Source organism: Triticum urartu, chromosome 5A (assembly GCF_056163025.1).
Source record: "Triticum urartu cultivar PI428250 chromosome 5A, HENAU_Tu73, whole genome shotgun sequence".
Lineage (NCBI taxonomy): Eukaryota > Viridiplantae > Streptophyta > Magnoliopsida > Poales > Poaceae > Triticum > Triticum urartu.
In genome coordinates this window covers 663727387-663748494 of record NC_141877.1, presented here as the reverse complement: position 1 = coordinate 663748494, position 21108 = coordinate 663727387, and the positions used below count along the sequence as shown (strand labels likewise).

The 21108-nt window shown below is 45.5% G+C and overlaps 1 pseudogene; it reads left to right on the top strand.

Moving 5' to 3' along the window:
* The first annotated feature begins 18294 nt into the window (after positions 1 to 18294).
* Positions 18295 to 20754, top strand: LOC125527417 (NAC domain-containing protein 75 pseudogene; annotated as a pseudogene).
* Positions 20755 to 21108: the final 354 nt, after the last annotated feature.

Here is a 21108-nt window from a genome sequence, read left to right as displayed (position 1 = left end):
GATCGGTGGAAGACTCGATGATATCTGCTCCAGCTTTGTCTTCATAACCATCATCACTATCGGGGTCGGAGTCGGTGTCGTCGATTATGATGTAGTCCTCAGGATGGTTGTCCTCCTTAGGTCCGGAATCTCCCATCACTACAAAAAAATACACTTCTGTGATGATACGTGTTTGTCACAGTAGGTCGCTTTTTTTGTCATGCATGTACATCCATGACAAATTTATGACAAAATCAAGATAGTCATACCTGTGATGTCGTAGAAGTGTTCCATGACATTACCAAAATTATCATCACGGAAGTGTCCACATCCATGACGATAAATCGTGTGTCATAGAAGTGCTTTCATCAAGGGTGACCGACACGTGGCATCCACCGTAATGGAACGACGTTAAGCTATCGGGTCGGGTTTTGGATCCGATAACCTGTTAACAGCCCCGACCAATGGGGATTTTCCACTTGTAAAATCATCATTGGCTGGAGGAAACACGTGTCGGCTCATCATTGGGACTGATGTCAACCACTCATTGGACAGAAGGCGCCTATGATACGTCGACACATGGCACGGCCCAACAGAGGCCCATTCCTGTGAAAAGGCCGGTCCATTTGACTTGGTCAAATGTTGGCAGCCGGCCCATGGAAAGCCTGTTAACGGCCTGTTCGAATATAGCCCATTTACAGCCCGCTAACCCAAGGCCCGTTACGCCCTATCTGAATTAGGCCTAGTAGCGTCATCTGGGCCATCCAATATGATTCCAGCCCATTTTCACTTCTGGCCCATGTATGGCCCATGACGTCTTTCGGCCCATATGAGGCCCTAGGTAACTCTTGGCCTACTAACGGCCCGTGGTGAAACTGGCTCGTAATGAACAGTGTATCACTTTACACCCATTTACGGCCCGTGGTGAAACTTGCCCGTAATGAACAGTGTATCACTTTATACCCATTAACGGCCCGTTATTCCGTTGGGCCATTTCCAGCCCATGTTATCGTTCGGCCTTCTCAGAGCCCATTTATTCTTGGGCTCATTTCCAGCATTCGTTTACTTACGGCCCGTTACTGTCATTTTCTGCTTGTGGGCCAAATTCAGCCCGTGGTTACAGTCGGCCCGTTTGTGGTCCGTTAATACGTTGGGCCATTTTCATAGCGTCATCAAATACGGCCTATTAATGATGGCCCGTTATGGTCGGCCCATGAACGGACGATTCCAACTCTAGCCCGTTTACAGCCATAATGCGGCCTATTATTGGCCCATGTTTGGCCATCGATCATACTGCCCGTATAAGGCCCATTGTTTCTACGGCCCGTAGAAGGCCCACTGTTTCTACGGCCCGTAGGAGGCCCAGTGTCACTACAGTAAATATTAGCCCATGGTTATTGTGGCCTAGTTTTAAAAAATAGGTTATTGCATCCACTAGCAAACCGCGGAAAAAGAACTGCAATGACTAGAAGCAAACAAATAAACAAGACAACAAGGAAATAAATAAGCAAGCAACTTATGCTAGGCTATCACGGCTATCACACATATTACATCCACTGGGCATCAAAGTTCGCCACCAATGCAAATAAATGCGCCGACAAAAGAATATACAAAACTGAGAGCACTTCAGAAGGCACTAGTCCTGGCCAGGTTGGGCCCCCCAAACAGCTGAAGAAGCTGAGTAGACCTCAGTTGTGTCAATGTAGATGCATCAACACTAGATTTAAGGCATGATGGTGCGCACGGCAGTCCTCTGACATCTTCATTGCATCTTTGACTTCAAGTCGGAGCTGAGCTGAAGCAAGCCTTTCCGCTTTAAGTCAAGACTGGAGAAGTCGAGCTGATTGAGGTAGCGACTGCACAGAGGTTGGCTCACACCTGTTGGTGAGTAGCTTCAACTCACTGTCTTCATCAAGACAGGACCTTGGGGTCATCTCGCTGTCCTCAAGATGGTTTGGCTCACTATCTTCCCTAAAGTTCTGCCTGGCGTAAGAGATACGAGTCTGAAAGAGAAACAAGGAGACACGTAACATGTTTCACAATTATATAAGCAAATAAATGGATCTGTTCTGCATAAGGAACATGTTTTTACAACTACAATTTGAAACTGGTAGTTGTTGCAAACATCCAATCAGATGTAAACAGCAAAGCAAACAACAGTGGAGGAAATGATGCCTACCCAAATCTATACTAGAACAAAGTTTGAAGGCTTGAGAAGGATGAACTTAGATTACATGTTAACACGGGTTGGACAAAGCCCTTCTCCATGTTGATGGAAGGATAATTCAATAAATTCCCCAAAGAAAATTCTTTATAAGCATTGCCATTTTTCTACATTTTGCAAAGAGTAAATATAGATCAAATAATATTGGAAGAAACAGATGATAATGAAGCTCAGGTGCAGACTGATGATACATAATCAAATAGCAATTAATTAAGTACAGCACTACAAGGCAAAAGGGTGAGAGGTATTGACAAGATCAATGCAGAGCCCATTATTTTTTTGAGATGGTATGATCCTTTGATCAAGGAGATTCATCTGAAATTAGTTTTCATACAAGAGAGAAGGTAAGGCACAAGAAGAAATTTAGGAGTTCAAATTTTGAATTGATATCAGAGACAGTACCTGATGCTGGGCTCCCAGTAGTTCTAATAGGGGTTTGGCCACTGGAGTAGGGGTAAAGTGTGGTACAGTTGGGCCTGTGTTTTCTGTGGCTGCTGATCTATCTAATTTAACAGGTATCACTACCTTTTCCAAATACCTAGTTTGTACTCCTTGATGACCTGCACTCACCCTCTTCCTTTTGGACACCTATTACGAAAGAACAACATTTGACTGGAAAAACATAGTGTGACGACACATGGAATAGGTACAGAAAATGGATAGGTATGGCATATACTCATATATGATGCTTAAACTAAGCAGATGGTGTTACAAAGTAGAAGTAATGCAAGAGGTCAGAAGCAAAATATGTGTGACTAATACAACTTTGCAAAGTTAGAGCAAGCACCTTGATCGGTGAATAAGATAGGCCATCCTCCACCATGCTAAGTTTGTTAGGCAGTGGATCATTCCTCAATATTCCTCTCGTGCGCCCATTCTCATATTCATTTTGATAATGTTCTATATCTGACATGCATGAAAACATAAAAACAAGTGATATTTTCTTTGTAATGCAGAAGTGATTCTAATCCAATACTGCCTCCCTGTAAACCCCTTTGTGCTATCTCTGCAATTCTTTTAAAAGATGCCATGCATGCTGTAATTTGTTGTGTGCATTAATATAATGTGGCCTACTACTCAAAATATGAGAGCTCCAGAAGTGATGACACTTCGCAGATGATAGCTTCAACATATAGTAAAGAAGAACAAGTCGACCTGACCTCACAGATTCAAAATATACTAAGGGAGAACAACTCGACCTGACCAGTCGACCGCAAGAGAAGAGTATCATCTTAAAGAAGAGCAGAAGAGCAAGCAGATTGAAGATATTACAAGTCTTTTAATACAATGTCGGTTGGCCACCCATGATGAACCAGAGTGCATAGAGAAATACTATTGTTTCTGGTCTCTCCATATGTGGCTCACATGCATTTCGAAACTAAAGTAGGAACATTTAGCTAACCAATTAAACATCTCTCATTTTTACTAATATCAGCAATAACATCAGATATGAATTTGTACAACTAAGCTTGTTTAGCTCGATGGGTGGAGCGGTGCTATTACGACACGAACCACGTAGGCTGATTGTGGTCATCATAAAATGGGGAAAACATAAGCATGATGAGTACAGTGTTGACCGTGGCAGTGGGATGGCAGATCTAAAGCTGCAAACCGCGAAAAGGGTAGTTAGCAACTGATGTTTTCTTTGAAATAACAACTAAGATTTGGTATGGACAAGAAAGTATGGTCAACAAGTGACAAAGAAATGCAATTATGCTGTCTATCTATATGTCGCGACATGCATTTGGAAACTCAAGTGGGACCTTTAGCTAACCAATTAAATGTGTCAGTTAACTAATATCAGTATCATATCACAATCATATTTGAAAAACTAAGCTTTCGAATTCTGAGTGTTGTGTTGTTTAGCTTGAAGGGTGGAGTAATGCTAGTACGACAGAAAGCACCTACCAAGATCATAGTATAGTAGATAAAAGGGGAAAACCCTAAGCATCAAGAGAAAAATCAGGAAAGTGGAACTAGCTTGACCAGTGGGTGGCGCACATGCTTTTCTAAACGAATATAGGAACATTAGGTGACCAATTAAACGTTCTCTGTTTTAGTGATATGAGCATCATATCAGATTCGTATTTCAACACGTAAGCTTTGGGTTGAGGTCTTGAGGAGCAGTGCTAGCACGACACGAAGCACCTACGATTATGGTAGTGAATATAAAGGGGGGAAACCATAAGCTTTACGAGTATAGGCCCGTGCCATGGCGGATCTGAAGGTGCAAATCAGACAAAGCTACTTTGCAACCAATGTTTGCTTTCAACTAGCCACTACAATTTGGTACGGACAAGAAAAGTACAGTAAACAAATTACGATCTATTTTCCGGGTGAGATCAATAACTTAAGCACATATGGAAGAGTACCACCTCTCTTGCGATGCCATGTAGGCCTATGCTGATACGTTGAGGGTGCTGCAGGTGCGATGGTTGTCGGCGGAGGGGAAGAAGACTTTAGACGGCAGACGGCCAGGTCGGGGGATATATCTTATTGCCGTGGACGAGGCGGTCGTAGGAGCGGCAACGACAAGGTGGACGATGGCGCCGATGAAGCGAGAGGAGGCGATGAAAGGACGCTGGTCCAGCGCCGTGGATGAGAGACGTCCATCTCTTGCAGTGGACGGCGGGGTAGGGGTAGCGGCTCCGGCAAGGTGGAGGATGGGGTGGCGGACGGAGGAGGCTGGCCGCAGTGCGGAGGTTGTCGTGCCGCCGACGGTGTATGAATGGGGAAATGGAGGGGAGGGGGATCTCAAACTTTGGGACGCGCTTCTATGAAATGGGGGAAAGTTACGAACTTATCCCCCGTTTAAAATTTCGGACATCGCGCCGGTTGGGGATAGGACGGTAATCTCGCATCTCCCAAATATTTGCCGGTGACTTTTTCGGGTGGGGAGAGGGTGTTTTGCCGCCCACGGTTGGCACCCACGGTGTATGAACGGGGCTGATAGGTAGGGCAGTTGTGTCACGTCTGATGGAAGTTACACATCTGCCCCTATTTAAAATATAAGCCTACATCTATTTCGGACGAGGAGAGTTTGTTTTTCCGCCCACCTTGTATGAATGAGGAAATGGAGGAAGAGACACATGTCTTGCCGCCCACGTTTGGCGCCCATCGTGTCTGACTGGGCTCAGAGGCCGTCGTGTCACATCTGATTGAAGTTACTAGTCTACCCCTATCGACGGCAGTGTAAATCCTGTCGATGAGGATGTCAAGTGTTAGGGGTATACAGTAATTTCCATCTCGCAAACACTTGCTTCGAGCAGCCCAAAAATTATAGTGGGTGTTTAGCCGCTTCGTTCAAAACATGGGAGAATTAGCATTCACATTTGCCGTGGGACCTGGCAAACTAAATTCAAATCCAATTTGTATTCGATTACGAATATCCACAGATAATTATATGTTTTGTTATTTATTTCTTCAAATCCGAAACAAAGATTTATTCCACCTTTATATATGATTATGATTTAGAAATGCTGTGATCTTCGAATTCAGTAGGTTGGATACACTCTGAGTCAAATAGTTATTTCATCCAATACAATATGCTCACATGACAAACAGTTCACCTTATGTCAATCATACAAGTTCTGAGGATTACCTCGCCTAAAAAATTCGGATCATTACAACACATGGACAACATAGGGGGTCTTGCAACATAATCCATTCAGAGACATGACACAACATGCAAGTACAATAATCTAATGAAAATTTGAAATGGTATCTAAAGAAGATCCGGGATTATCTTGGGCTTCAGATAGCAGAAACAGTAGGACCTCCTCCGTCTTCAAATGCAACATTCTTACTTCCTCCAATTCTTCGGTTGCTTGCATAATGCGTGCCGCTAATTCCGTAATTTCCAGCCTCAACATAAATATTACCTAATTCATGGCAGACACACCATCTCTTTTTGCCTCTAGTAGAGCCTCAAGCAATATAATATCTGTGCTCAGACTGCTCTCCGGCGGTGTTGCCTCTGAACTGCTACCATCTGGTAACATGGATGGCGCACTGCTTCCACAAATAGATTCTGGGGTTGTACATTGTGTCCTAGTGTGAACGGCATCCTGAAAGGTTTCCGCTGGACATCAGTAAGAGATAGTTATCGTATGATCCAGGCAGTAAGCTTACATGGTAAACGACGGACGAATTATTGCCGATCATGGCAAACTATATTTAAATGGTTCAAAGCTGCATCAGCCGAAAAGAAATTAAAATGGTAAGATGAAACTAGGGATGTAAGTGGCAAATAAACAAAATCCGCCAGTCCCATCTAGTTAGTTTTTGCTACCGCCCTAGTTCATTTTCCTCAAAAAAAAAACAAAAACTCTTTTGAACTATCATACCACTAGTGGACTTTAATCGGGAATAAACCAGACCCAGTTGACATCCCTAGTTGAAAGGGAGTGTACAACCGCTATATTTAAGTTGGCAAGGCATCTAAGCAATTGAAATAATCTGAGAAAGCACTTAACAGTGTGGCCTCATGTAAACTACAAAGACAGTCATGTGATGAAGTTGAGAGGAAAATTTAAGGACTCAAATTAAATAGACATGCATTTCTTTATGATAGTACAGCAGGCACTGCTGACATATTGGCCAACTCAGGTATAGCGTAACAACAAATAAGCATTCGAATCAAGCAATACTGCAAAGCAGACAACTGAACTATATGTAATTCAATAGGATTACACATTGAGGGCACAAGCCAAGAAAGCAGCCCACTCGCATTACATTTCACATGTACTAAAACACACTGGCTTACCATATGTTGCTGTGAAGCCTAGCTGCTGTTGCAATGTTCTTTGAAGATATTGTCAGCATCCCGTGGTTGCAAATCTAGTTGTTGTAGTTTATTCTGCAGCATCTATTTAGGTAAAATTAATTTTAATCGCATGCACTGGTCTGAATTGATCATCAATGGTTCATCTAAACTAATGAAAGAAGGGTGTGTGCATGCACGACAATACTCCCTCCGATTCTTTTACCTTTGCGTATAACTTTTTCTTAGTTTTCTCGTATTAGTCTGCGCGTTGCCGATTCCTAGCGCTGGTTTCCTTTTGTGCCCCACCCCATCCGCCTCTGCCCTAATTAATTGGCAAATTAGTCCATAAAAATTAAACTAGTGCCCTCCCTGGTATGCGGGTCAAGAGTTATGGGCAGAGTAAATAGAATCGGAGGGAGTATATCTGCTTCCCTCTATTTTTATGCTTGTTCGAGGTGCCAGCCCCAAAAGAACAAATATTTTGCTTGATGGGGTTGGCAGCTCCATAATTAATAGAAGCATCAAATTAGTCATGCAACTTGGGAAGATCAAGAACACACAAACAAGTAATGAAAAGAGGCTCGGAGCAGTGATGTAATAGCTAGCATCAGAAAATGTAGGGTAAAACGAACAAAAAGCAGCGGAACCACATGCTAGTTTAATGATGTGTAATTAAGCATAGAGAACATTAAGCAGTCTGATGGAGCCAACAGGTGGCATCAAAACAAAACTAAAGCATATTAACTATATGTGCACTGGTATGTAATTTAGCACATGTAACATGTTCACTACCAGAAGTATGCCCCTACAGGTGCAAGCAAAATAACGCGTCTCATGAAAAACTGAATGATGCCCTGAAGAAATTCAAAGGTGCGCTGCTTATGCTAGGAAAGTGAATGTAGGTGCTGGCCGTTGGATAATAGTACCTGATTCTCGGCGGCGTATGGGTATCGTTGTCATGCTTGATAGCTAAGGATCATCGATGGTGCTCATGTTGCGGTTGAGTTTGGGCCGGCTGTCGCCGTCGCTGAAGCAGCTCCGGTGCTACGGTTGTGGCGCCTGTCGACATACAAGAAAGCTCATCTGTGGTAAGTGAACAATTGCACGGTAAAGAGAAAAACCGAAGGAGTACAAATCGAAATAACCTAATGAGGCTGTGGCGTCGGTAAAGCAGGGCCGGTGGAGTTGAATATGGCATCCGTGGAGCGGTCCGATGCAGTGGACGGAGACTTTGGCGGGCGCGTTGTACAGTGCTTTCGGTGAGGCGGATCTGTTGCGGCAGACGAGGGCTTGTATGAAGGGCCAGCGAAGGGGTGGACGAGGGAGTCACTGAAGGGCCTACGCTGTGGTGGACGAGGGCGCCGGTTAAGCAGATCCGGTGCGATGGACCATGATGGCGGTCAAGGAGATCTGGAGTAGTGGACGAGCCAGTTGCTGAAGCAGCTCCGGTGAAGTGGTGAGTTGGTAGTTGGGGGTTCCAAGGTGAAGAAGGTAGATCCGGCGGGGTGTGAGGTCCACCGCTGCGGCAGAGGACTAGATTCGGCAGCTTGACATGGTTGGGCGGGGGGGTCGGGGAGGGGAAGGGGAGGGGCTCTGGGGAAGAATGTTGGGGGAAAAGAGGGGAAAACAATGGAGTTACCAAAGCAGCCCTTTTCCATTCATGTGGCAGGGGTAAAACAGGAATATTGCATGGCTAAACTTTCGGGCGCGTGATATTTCGATGTGAGGGGGAAGTTTGAAAGCTTTTGGCACCTAAAATTATAAGTATTCTGCTCTCGTACGGCTGACTATGATATCATGGCCGACAATTTGTTTGTTTTGCACGCAAAAAAATATGCAAGTTCTGAAAATCAATGTCTCCAACTCGAAACTTAGATTTTCCATTCAATTCAAATATGGATCATTGAGCTACTACAAGCAAATACCATCATACGGTCCAATTCAAATGAAATTCCAAATGTGTTTATCCTAAATATGATGACAAAAGCAAAAATGTTTATGTGTATGAATAAAGTGGATGATTATAAAATTTGAACATGCCCGTATGTGTATATCTCTAGGTTTGATATATGAATTTGAAATCACGAAATCCCGGCTTAAAAATGTACCCTCCTTTTAAATGAATTACAAATGCTAATGATGGAGTCAAATTCCAAAATTCCAATCTTAGGTTTGCAATTCTGGTACACCAAGGTATATCACGCATGTTCAAAAGTATCGTTATCTCATAGTACAAACTGTCAAACAAATTGATCAACCATGAGTGCACAATATCTCAATTACGCTAAAGTCCCTCAAATATAGACACCTCACTCTTTATCTGAAGTCAACCCCCCCACCACACACACACACAAAGAGAAGTCATTCTCTCCCCCAAACACCAACACACGAGCACATTAACACCCCTCTCTCTTGTAAAGTCTGGACCCCAACATAGGTCTCTATCACTTTGTCTCTCGGGCATGCACACATCTCTTCCCTCACTCTCTAGGTCTCCCGCTATCTCTCTTACCCAAGCACACGCACTATGTAGACTGTATATTTCCCATACACACAAAACGTCGCCCCCAATCGTCTATCTCCCTAGTTATGTGGTTCTTGCGCACTCACCTCACACACCACCCCCACTGCAAACAAGCACACTTTGTCTCCTTGTGCACCACTCTCCTCTTTCTATCTCTCCCACATGCGAACCCGCTCCAGCTCCTTCCCTGTATACATATATGTCGTGACTCTTTGCATAGCTCCCTAATGTATAATCGTTCTCGATTTTGCACATTGTTCTCTACACCATCTATTCTAGCTCTCTCATGAAGTCCCTATCACACAAACGATGACTCGCTTCCCTTGCGTCTCCGTTCATAGGCCAATTTTGGACAACATCAACATTGTCTCCCTATATATACGCCATTTATGGACACAAACGACCCCTCTCGCCCCCTCTCTTCCTCTCTCTCTCTCTCTCTCTCTCTCTCTCCCCAGGGCTAGCTCTCTCTTTCTCTCCCTCTCACACCCCTCTCCCTCACACACACTCGATGTCTCTTCCAAATAGTCTGCTCCCCCCGCCTGCACCCGTGCTATCTCGCTACTACACATGTCACACCATTCCCCTTTCCCTTATACTAGGTTTACATCATCAGTGGTCTCTCTACTCCACATGCACTCGCTCCCTCTCACACACAAACGCGTGCACAAACACACAGACACGCACAAACAACCATTTACCTGGATCCTCATCTCTCCTCATGTCTGCATGTGTATCTCACACACTCACTCTCTAATTATGTATATGTGTCTCCATGTTACACGACACAAAGCCCCATGTACATGTATCTCTCTATCCTCCACACACATAGACACAAAGAATCTGTTATCATTGCCTCAGTCTCTCACACCGTCTATTCATGAATAGTCATGGCAGTATGCCGAACACGAGATGTGAAAAAGAATAAATCTACACGTGCTTAGACCACCTAGTATGACTACTAGGACTAGAGCAAGACAAAAAGAGCGCCGCCGTCACCCCCTCCTTGTCGGAGATAGGAAAATCTTTGTTTTACACAGTCGAGAAGGGCCCACATGTGCTAAGGGCCCACATGTTGAGGCGTTGAATGGAATGTAGATGCTAGTTTACGGAAGCAAGTATCGATAATACGTTTGTATCTCCATACTTATATTTCTTCTCTTATAAAAAACCGAGTTGGTGATGATGGTACGTGTGCCATCTTGCAATATAGACCGTCCGATCTATATCTGACGGATGGAAATTAAACTAAAAGATACCCGCACCCCTCTCCACATTTGCAGACAAGGCCTTCCCTCGTTCATCCTTATCTCCAACAAACCTCATTGTTGAGCAATTAAGAAAGGAAGCCTCTCGAACAAACTGGCCTGGTGGCCGCTGCCGGCGTCGTCAATCCCCATGCCTCCGCTCAGTTCGGCCACCAACCACCACCACACCCCAATCCTCTTCACCTTATCTCATATTTCTCGAGATATCATTAGTTTTTACACATGGGATTACTCCTGCAAGGGTCAATCACAACAAGTGTTTTATAAAAAATGCATCTTAATGTTCCGTGCAATGCACAGATCTTGCTAGTACTCCTACACAATACTAAGTTGGTGATGCTGGTGTGTCTACCATCCGTCGTTTCTGACCATTAGATCTACATCTAACGATTGTAAGTTGTTGCCTTTTCTCACCAACATCCCACTTGTCTACCAATTTGCAGAAAAACGCATAATTAGTATCTTAAAACCAACCACATCCCTCCCTGACCTCACCAAAACAGCCCAAGGAATATATTCTAATTGAAACATAATATATCTCTAGTGATATATGTATATCAAAATTAGAGTGTTTTGTACCAAGTTTGTGAATAAGTATTATTCTAATTATGATTCGTTGCAACGGACATGAACATTGCTAGTATTTCCAACCATGCATTTCTTTTCCTAGTATTCCATAGTTTCGAGTTTTCCATCAAGATATTAGTCACTCATGGTTGATATCTACTTACAATCATGTACACATATGCACTATGTAACTAGCCTTGCTTATTGGCTTCCAAAGCTTAACTTTCACTCCTACTTACAATATGTAGAGTATTTAACAAAAAACAACCACTTTCAACCATCCCTAGGAGGAATCTATTATACAAGAAATAGCAAAAACATACCCAAAATTTCTTAATCCACGCGAAAAACTACCTAGTACTCCTACCTATTAGGTTTGTTTAAACCCATTTATGACAAGGTTGGCCCACATGTCCGTGCTGACGAGGCAGCTTAAACCAACACATTTTGTTTGACCGTTGACACGAGGGACCCACATTTGACCTTCTATCCTGTTATTCCCCCTCAAATCATTATTTTTCCTGAACATTACTTCAAACAGTACTGATGCGTGTTCGTCGGTTGCGCCGATGATGAGCGAGTTGGCCGCTGCTCTGCCGGACGGGCCGGACGCCGCGCTGGCCTCCGCACGGGTTGGCATGCTGGCCCGAGCGTGACTCACAAGCGAGCAAGCCGCCACGCTGGCCTTCGCTCGAGCCAGATGGCTGGCCTTAGCGCGGCGCGCGCGAGCAAGCCGCCATGCTGCCTTGCCAATCTAGCTAGCAAACCTTGCATACAAGCAGCTGGACGGAGCTATCTTGGCTAGCTAGCGGCCGCGAGCGCCGGACGGAGCTAGCATCCGGGCTGCCGCAACATGGGCTCCGCACCGCCGGCGATTTTGACCTCGCCTTCTGCCGGCGGCGGTAGCTGCGTCCCATGGCCGAGGATGACTAGGTGGACGGGCCAGAGGTAGGAGGTCACTCGAGGATTTTTGTTGGTAAGAGCATGTACAATGGTTGATAAGGTAGTCTTATCTTAAGTCTGCCGTGCATGCAAGTGGTAGTAGTTTCTTGGCATTTTAGTGGTTTCTTGCATTATTAGAGCAAGTACAATAGAGCTGAGTTCGCGGGCTATAAGAAATAAACTACTACTACTTGCTGGCTATAAGATGGGCTGTAGATGACACAGCACTGGCTTATAGCCAGCAGCTGGCTATACTATTAACCATGCTCTTTGGGGTTTGTTGTAAGGAACAATGTACGTACTACTAGCGGCAAAAGGCGATTCTAGGTTGCGTTGTACTCCAACGAGTACTACTAGTGGTCGCGGGAGTGTATACCTCGTTTTGTGGATTCGATCCCGGCCGAACGCACGGCGGCCTTTAAAAAAAAAGTACTACTACACTTTGCTGCGAGCCAATATTTTACACGGGTAGTTTGAGTTTTGAAGTCAAACGGACGTGCGGCCCCACAATCTGGGTGCACTGGACAGCCTAGCCACGCGAACGGGTTTTCCTTCCCAGCATCCCGTGGCTCGCGTGCTCGCCCTAGCCGCACCTCGCTTGCAACTTCCAGCTAGTAGCATATTTAAACTAGCGCTTCCCAATTCAGCCCGAGGAGCTGGAAAAGCCTGGCGGGCATTGGGAACTGTGCAATATGGCTCTGTACGTAAAGTGCTCTACTACTACTCTGTAGCTTGTGGCGTTGCATGCATGGACTTCACTCCACTATCGGCTCTACTATAAAAGAAATTCCTCTTGCCGTGTTTTTTTTTGAAACGAAGGCAAAAGCTTTGCTTCATCTCATTCATAAAGAAGGAACTACTAACAAAGTTCGACGAGATCCATTACACCACCATAAATGGAAGCGAAAAGCCTAGTCTCGCTGTATCAAATAACACAAATGTTCTGCCCCCGCAGTAACCATCGCTGATAAACAGGATGCTTGTGTGTGCGTGAGAGGAGCGGTTGAGTAGGCCAGCTACGTGAGAGGAGCGGCTGAATAGAGCACCGAGAGTACCCACTAGGCCACTACGCAGGTGTACTTCCCCTGCATTGATAGTACATCGATGGTTCTAGAGAACAGTAGTACCCTCCACTTCCAACTGTGGCTCCTTGGCCCTGAGATTCAAGAGTTCAAAACTGGTGCACTATACTAGACTAGACTAGAAGTACAGTACATCGCACTACTAGTTGAGAAAAGTAGTACAAGTACTGCTACAGTACAAGTGAGTACTCCTCCGTCACATAATGTAAGACATTTTTTGACACTAGTTGACGTGTACAAAAAATGGCAAAAACATACCCAAAATTTCTTAATCCACGCCAAAAACTACTACCCAGTGCCAAAAATTTCTTACTAGTGCTATTATTTACAGTATAATGCAATCCCATAACATTCCATAATCCTTTTCTTTCAAAAAAAATCACTTCTGGAGAGAAGATTGCTATGTCCACGCGAGCTTCTCATAGGCCATCGCCACCGCATGTAGTCATGCGAGAGAGAGGGAGACATCCATGCAACATGCAGAGAGAGGAGAACGCGGGCGGACAGCCAATGGGCTCATGGGGCATTTATAGCTCCTAACTCCTCCCATCCATGCGCCAGGGGTGTTTCCGTCTAGAAAGCATGTAGCGAGCCCCTGCCTTGGTATCTGGGTCTGCCCTTATGCGCAGAGTAAAAAGAATCGGAGGGAGTACTAGTAAATAATAGCCTCACCTCTTCGCTGAGGAACGATCTATAGTTGGAATGGACGAGGCCCTACGGTTACTACGCTCTTATCTCCTCCTCGCCAGTTCCCCTCCCCCCGAAGAGAAGGCAGTTCGTCGCTGCTCCCATGGATTCACCAGGCGGTTCTCCTCCTCGTCGGGGCTGGGAGTCCTTGGACGATGATCCTATTGGAGAAATCGCACGCCACTCCGACGTCCTCACCGCCGCAAGACTCGGTGCTTCCTGCACCAACTTTTTCAAGACGCTGCTTAAACAGGCCATGCTTGTTGGTCTTCCATGCATCCTCAAGGAGAAGGTTCTTCTATGGAACAATCCTTCGAACAGTCCACCGCTCCCTGGCCATGGTTGCACGTTGACTCCGCTAGAGCTGCCGACGTTGAGAGGTAGTCGGATTTTGTCTGATGAGCTGGTCAGTAATGGAGTTTGATCATGTAGTACATAGTTATTCCATTTCCATCCCGTAATTTCTCCGCTGCCCACCGTCTTATATATAGGTCTGGGTCGGTGCCAACGGAGATTGGCTTGCATACCTCCGGCCGGATACCACCATCATTTTGCACAACATCCACAACAGTGCGGCCGTTCCGGTAGACCCCTTCTCCACCATTGGGATCGGCCTTCCAGACTGGCTGGGCAAGAATACGTATGATGATGCCTACATGAGATTGAAGAAGATAGCAATTGCAGACCCGCTGACAAAGCGACGCGGCTACGACGATTACTATCTCATCGCTGTGTTCGACATAAGGATTGCCATCAATGCAGGAGGCAGTAACGGCAGATGTTGGCGCATATTGGCGGCGGTAGATTTGTACCCCTACACGTTTGAAGACGCCGTGCACCATCTAGGCCGCATCTTCGCGGTGACAAGCCAGGGGACTTGTTTCATCTGGTTGACATCCTACGGTACGGGAGATTACAAACGGAATGCACAAACCATCATTTGCATCCCTAACGGTACTCCATTATTTTGCAGGGACCAGTCATCCCCCGATCAAAATAAGATCGCCGATCCTGGATGTGCTTCTGCTTCCGCGATTCGGTGTAACCTGGAAATTTGTAGCTGACTTTGGCATATTGTGATCAACTATCTTAGCAGTCGTTACCCATGGTACCACTGATGTGCAACATGGTCACATAATCTACCACGATCGGACCGTCACCATCTACCTAGGTATTCCATTTTTTAACCCTCTCGCCTTCTCTTTCATTGTTGTACTAGTAGTATACTTTGTAGTACTAGTAGGAGTGCTTTTTACCTTGGAGGACGCGTATCGTTAGCTAGGCCCTTGAAGACTTGAACCCACTAGCTGCCACCATTTTTGTTTTTCCATGTCTTACTATCTCATGCATTTAGCCAAGAGTGGCTATATACAATAAGCCGGTTATTTTACTTCCTCTATACCGGAGTAGTACTATTTGCTGCAAAGTATTACTGACCGCCACATTTGAGCACAACATTATTATGCATGGACCTTGACTATGTATGTCACCATGTGTCCAGATCTGGGATGCAGCGTGTACTAGATGAACGGCGCCGAGTTCGACCCCCGTGATGCTATGTGGGTGTCGAGGAACACTCTTGGAGAGTACTCGCTTTTCATCGGGGACAGCTACCCCATTGTGAAGCAGATGCCACCTTCCGTGCACGACACGGAAGGCCTGCTGTTCATGAAGCATGGTTGTGTCTTCAGTGTGCACCGCTGGATGAACGACATGCTGGGACACGCTATCCTTGATTTATGCCGCTTCAGCTTGGATGAGTCTCCATCGTGTGGAACCGGACTAGAAAGCTGCGACAATGATTCCCGTTGCCCACCGCTATGGATCGTGCCATCCATGAAGAACACATGGGACTGGAACCTGGAGGAGGACATGTAGCCCATCTATAACGTGTATGTGGAGTACGGTAATTGTGAACGGTAGCGCTGTGAATATATGTAGACTAGTTGTGCACAAATTTATCACATGAGTTGGAGATGAACTTGTGTGGCATACTGGCTTTTGTCCTTTAGAATTTATTACTAGTAAATGTGTTATGTGTAGATGCAACTTGTGTGGTTGTTGCACGGGCTCCAACACGCTCTTTGAGAAAAAAAGGTGGCACAGCTTTGGATATACGTGACGTGGCGACATCATACAGTAGCATCATTCGCTATAGTTGTACTAGTACACTCCTACTAGGACGACAACTCCTATAAAACCTTGCGCTTGGCTCTTTGCCTCTTTGGGAGGTTCAACAGTTCGTACTCGTGTGAACCTTGCACTTGGCTCTTCGCCTCTTCGGAAGGTCCAACAATGATGATACTACAATACAATATGCTTCTGGCAATCTGACACTGATTGAACTGCTGCACGTCCACCGCGAGGGCGAGGGCGAGGGCGAGGGAGAGGGAGAGGGAGAGGGAGAGGGAGAGGGCGCTGTAGTCAAAACCCTCTCCTCGTCCTGCGAACCACCACGCGCGTGGGCGAGGGAGAGGCATAGTAAGCAAGCTTCTCCTCGTTCGGCGAGTTGATGGGACACATCAAAGCAGTATTAGTACTAGTAGTAGTAGTCCATACTGCGTCCTTTCCGATTAATATGGCTTAATTTGAAACAAGAAAAATACACTGGCGGTCAACGTATGTAACAGTACGCTCTTTACGGTCACTATATATAGTTTTGCAGTGATTATGCGATCTCTAGCTCATCAAGCACCGTATTGCACCCTACTGACCGGCCACATAGTCGACGTGGCACTTTGTTGACTGGTTAAATTGTCACCTGGTTTCTGGGTCCCACCTGTCAGTTGGCAGAGCAAAGAAATCAGTTAAACAAAACTTTACGCAGGCGTGACACGAGTCCAATCCTTGCGCGCGAACCGCCCTGGCTGTGTATGTGAGTGCATGCACGTGTCGTACCTCAGTCTTCCCACAAAGAGTGTACTACATGATGTACATCTACACTTCCAATGTGTTTAGCCTTTAATCTAAATCGTTATTGATTGACTAATGCACCAACTTGTGCTGTAGGTATAGGCTACATGTCTATCCTAAATTACAGCATGCAACGGCCTTCAATTAATCTTCTTACCTCAATGGTCGCATGCACACATAAGTCTGCTACTTTTGGGCGTTAATTATGCCCTGGTCAATGTGTAAATCTCTAAATGTACAGTCTTTCACGGACGTAGGGAGTAGGTTGAGCACTTGAGCGTGAGCATGTGTGTTGCGTCATGTGCTGTGTGCCGCATGGGTGCGTGAGTGTTGCGTGCGTCCATGTGTACGTGTGAGTGTTGCATGTTGCATGCATGCATGCATGCATGGGGCTTACTCCCTCCCATTGACATGTCCATTTGGCAATAGATTTCAACAAGTGACTAGGTATGGAGCAAAATGAGTGAAGTGAGCGTAGAGGCATAGGGATACTGTAGAAAGGAAGTCCTCGCGATCCATTTATTCCCCATCTCGGTCAGAGAGAACTATTCAACTAGTCTTCGCAGTGAAGTGACAATACACACTACAGCAGATGCGACACGTAATTAATAAGGTGAACCAGCATGTTGGTGTCACTAAATCAGTCGGTTATGTTTGGTAGTCTCAAGTCATTGAAAGCATGCACAACCCACATATCTTATTGGTTGATATGCCACAAAACAGAAAACGAGAAGGGAGTTAATGTACGATGCCTAAGTGTTTTGGGATTATTTGGTGTTCGTAAGGTGACTTACACACCTAGACGGTGGGAGTAGTAGAATTGAGATTGAATGCACTTTCTTCCCCGTCTTCCACTCTTCTTCCTCCTTTGTTCTTCTTCCTCCTCTCTTCCCCATCGTCGGCCGCACACCATTTACCCCCGCTCACTGCTCGCCCGCCCGCGCCATCTTCCTTGGTAGCTCGCGCGTACCATATCCCCCCGCTCACTGCTGGGCCACACGAGGAGAAGCTTCTTCGCTCGCCCGCCCGAATCCACTTCCCCGCTGGCTCGCAGGCACCGAAAACCCAAATGGCAGAACCGACTAACACACAGAGCCGCGATTGGAATTCCCTCCCCGATGTTCTCTTGGAGCAGATTTGTAGTCGTATGAACCTACTCAGCACAGTTTGTCTGGCCGCATGCTCGGTGTCTTTGTACCGTCTACTCGTCTGCAACCGGCCGGCTCTTTTCAAGACACCCTCCTTGCTGATGCCCAATCCTCGCAGGTGGCCCAGACACCGACTTGACGATCCTACCACTACCCGTCCACCTGTCCTACATGCGCGGCCACTACTGGGTGGGCATGAAGGCCAACTGGAGCGTCCTCAACCACCACACCGGTAGTCCGTGGCATCTCGTGGATATCTACACCTAGCGAGAGATCACCCTTCCATCATTGGATACCGCCGCCATCGAGCCTCGCGGCCCGCCGGACACTCCTGCCTACTACGCACGAGACGCGTCAAGCTTTTTGCTTGACCTCTGTTTGCAGAAAGTTGTAATCTGTGAAGTGCCCACACCATCAAAAGACTACATGGATTACAAGCTCATTGCCTTGTTCAACAAGGGATTAGTCTATCTGGAATTCGGTCGCCATACATGGTTATGGCTCATCATCAATCCTGTTGAGGAAACATTTCTGTCTGATGCTATAGTGCACGATGGCATCGTTTACGTGGTCGACGCACAAATTGGCTACCTATATTGGTGGAATCTATCATTGTGTAATTGTTCTATCTCATCTCATCTTTACCTTATGAATACGACTGCCTGTTCATTTGTCACAAATTTAGAATGCATAGCATGTCTATAACCACATCATTGCTATATGTTCCTCTCATTTCCTAGATTTTTATGACCACACATGTTATTGTTAGAGTTGATATGAGAACAATTGGCATCTAATGATTGTTAGAATACATATTATGAGCATAACATCATGATAGCTATATGTTACTCTCATTTACAAGATTTTTATAACAACGCATGTTATTGCTTAGAGTTGATATGAGAACAGTAGTAGTAAGTGCTATGGTAGAATATGAGTAGGCGCTGTCATAGCTGTTTTCCTCTCATTGTTACATGATGTTTGAACCATGACATATTGCTAGAATATGAAAGCCATTGGCTTATTTTTTAACTTGGGGTATGATTATGACCACGGCATTGCAATTCTCAGAAAGACCCCAGCTCCGTTGGGCCAGGCGTATTCAACTGGAGGCAGGTTTACAGGCTCGGCAACCACTCCTTGTTCCTCGGGCACAATTATCCGATCATCCAACCAATCATCGATCATATCATTGGCGATGATTACTATGCTATGCAACTTCCATTCGCTAGGGGGGCTGTGTTTACACATCATACCATGGGTTTCATGAATCACCGTATCCAGAGATTCGTCGACACAGCTTGTTACGAGATAATCTTCAGTGTGTGAAAGGCATCAAGCTTCCATGCGATGGATGGCTTTTGCAAACCCGACATGCGGCGATGTGGTTCATGCCAACAGCAAATATGCACAACTTGATTCGTGTTGATATCTAGAGTGAGCCATGTATTCTGCTGCTGTAGCACGACCCTCTTTTGTTGGATATTACGTACTTTTGTTAGTTTGAAGCAGTCCTCTGGTTTGAAGGATAGATACCTTCCTGGCATCAAGTGCATCCTAACTCACATGCGTAGGATGTACTGATAATGATGATGGAGATGCTCTGCAGAAGCCATATATATATCAGTTAGGCTTCAAGTGCGTACTTGTTAGTTAAACCTATGTATAAATCGTGACACTAAATACGACTAGTAAGTAGTACAGTAACAGTACTAATATGCGTCGGTCAAATTATTCATCATGTCCACACATTGAATTGAAGTGACAACACGCTGCGCGTGAGGTGACACAAGAATCCCGGCGGCATGTTCGGGTATTCTGGACTTCAGATTTGGAGAACCACTTATCTATCGAAATCTTTCATCATTCACTTAAAACAGTCGATTGATCATACATTGAGTACCATATAACTGGAGTTACCGATGCAAGTCGAAGAAGGATTGGCCCGTGCTGCCGGCTGGCGTCAAGTTGGATCCCACGGATCAGGAGCTGATCGAGCACCTTGATGCCAAAGTGAGTGCTGGCAGCGCGAGATTTCAGTCTCTCATCGATTTGTTCATACCAACCATCGACAGCGAGCACGACATATGTTACACCCATCCTGAGAAACTTCCAGGTAAGACACCAGTCGGCCGTCTACTTGCACAAACATATTCCTTTGTTTATAGCTCTATTTTTCTTTTTAGACGCAGACCTGGTGAAGCAATTACAATTTGACAGTTAATTAAAAGTGAAACAAGTGACTGCAACATGCCAAAGATGTTATGAAAATGCCAACTAGGTACACTAAAACCTGTATTCCACAATACTGCAGGTATCTCACTGAGTGGCCTAAAGCATTTCTTCCAGCACAATTCTAGGGCGTTCAAAAGGGGCGCGTGGACGCGTCACAAGATACATTCGGAGTGCGGCATGCACGCGATGTGGCATAAGACCGGCAATACCTTGCCGGTGGTGGTCAACGACCGGCAGACGGGCAGCAAAAAGGTTCTGGTGCTGCACACCAACAAGAACTTCGACCAGCAGAGGACCAACTGGGTGATGCACCAGTACCACCTCGGGGACCTGGAGCAAGAGAAGGAGCGGGAGCTGGTCCTCTGCAAGATCTTCTACCAGACGAACACTAGGGCCAGGAGTAAAAAGATTATAAGTTAGTTTGGTATTGGTAGTTGTACTACCTTGTCATCCGCAAGTTGGTATTGTTGTTAACGATCTTTTGGTATGAACTTGCATTTGCTTCCAACCATCACGCCGAGGGTCGACGTGGATATAAAGCTAAATCATTTGTTTCGAAACGAAATTTCAGGCACATGATTTTTATTTGATGGGTAGCATAAGCACCCGCCGTTCGAATTCCCAGTTCTCTGATTTTTTCGAAACAAGTGCATGCACTTATTATTACGATAAAAAAACAACATCCATGCTGCATCCCAGTTATCAGTCTGTACTTGCAGAATTCTCTCGTTTATTGAGCACGTATATTGTTTTTTCAAGTCGAGCAAGTTTCAA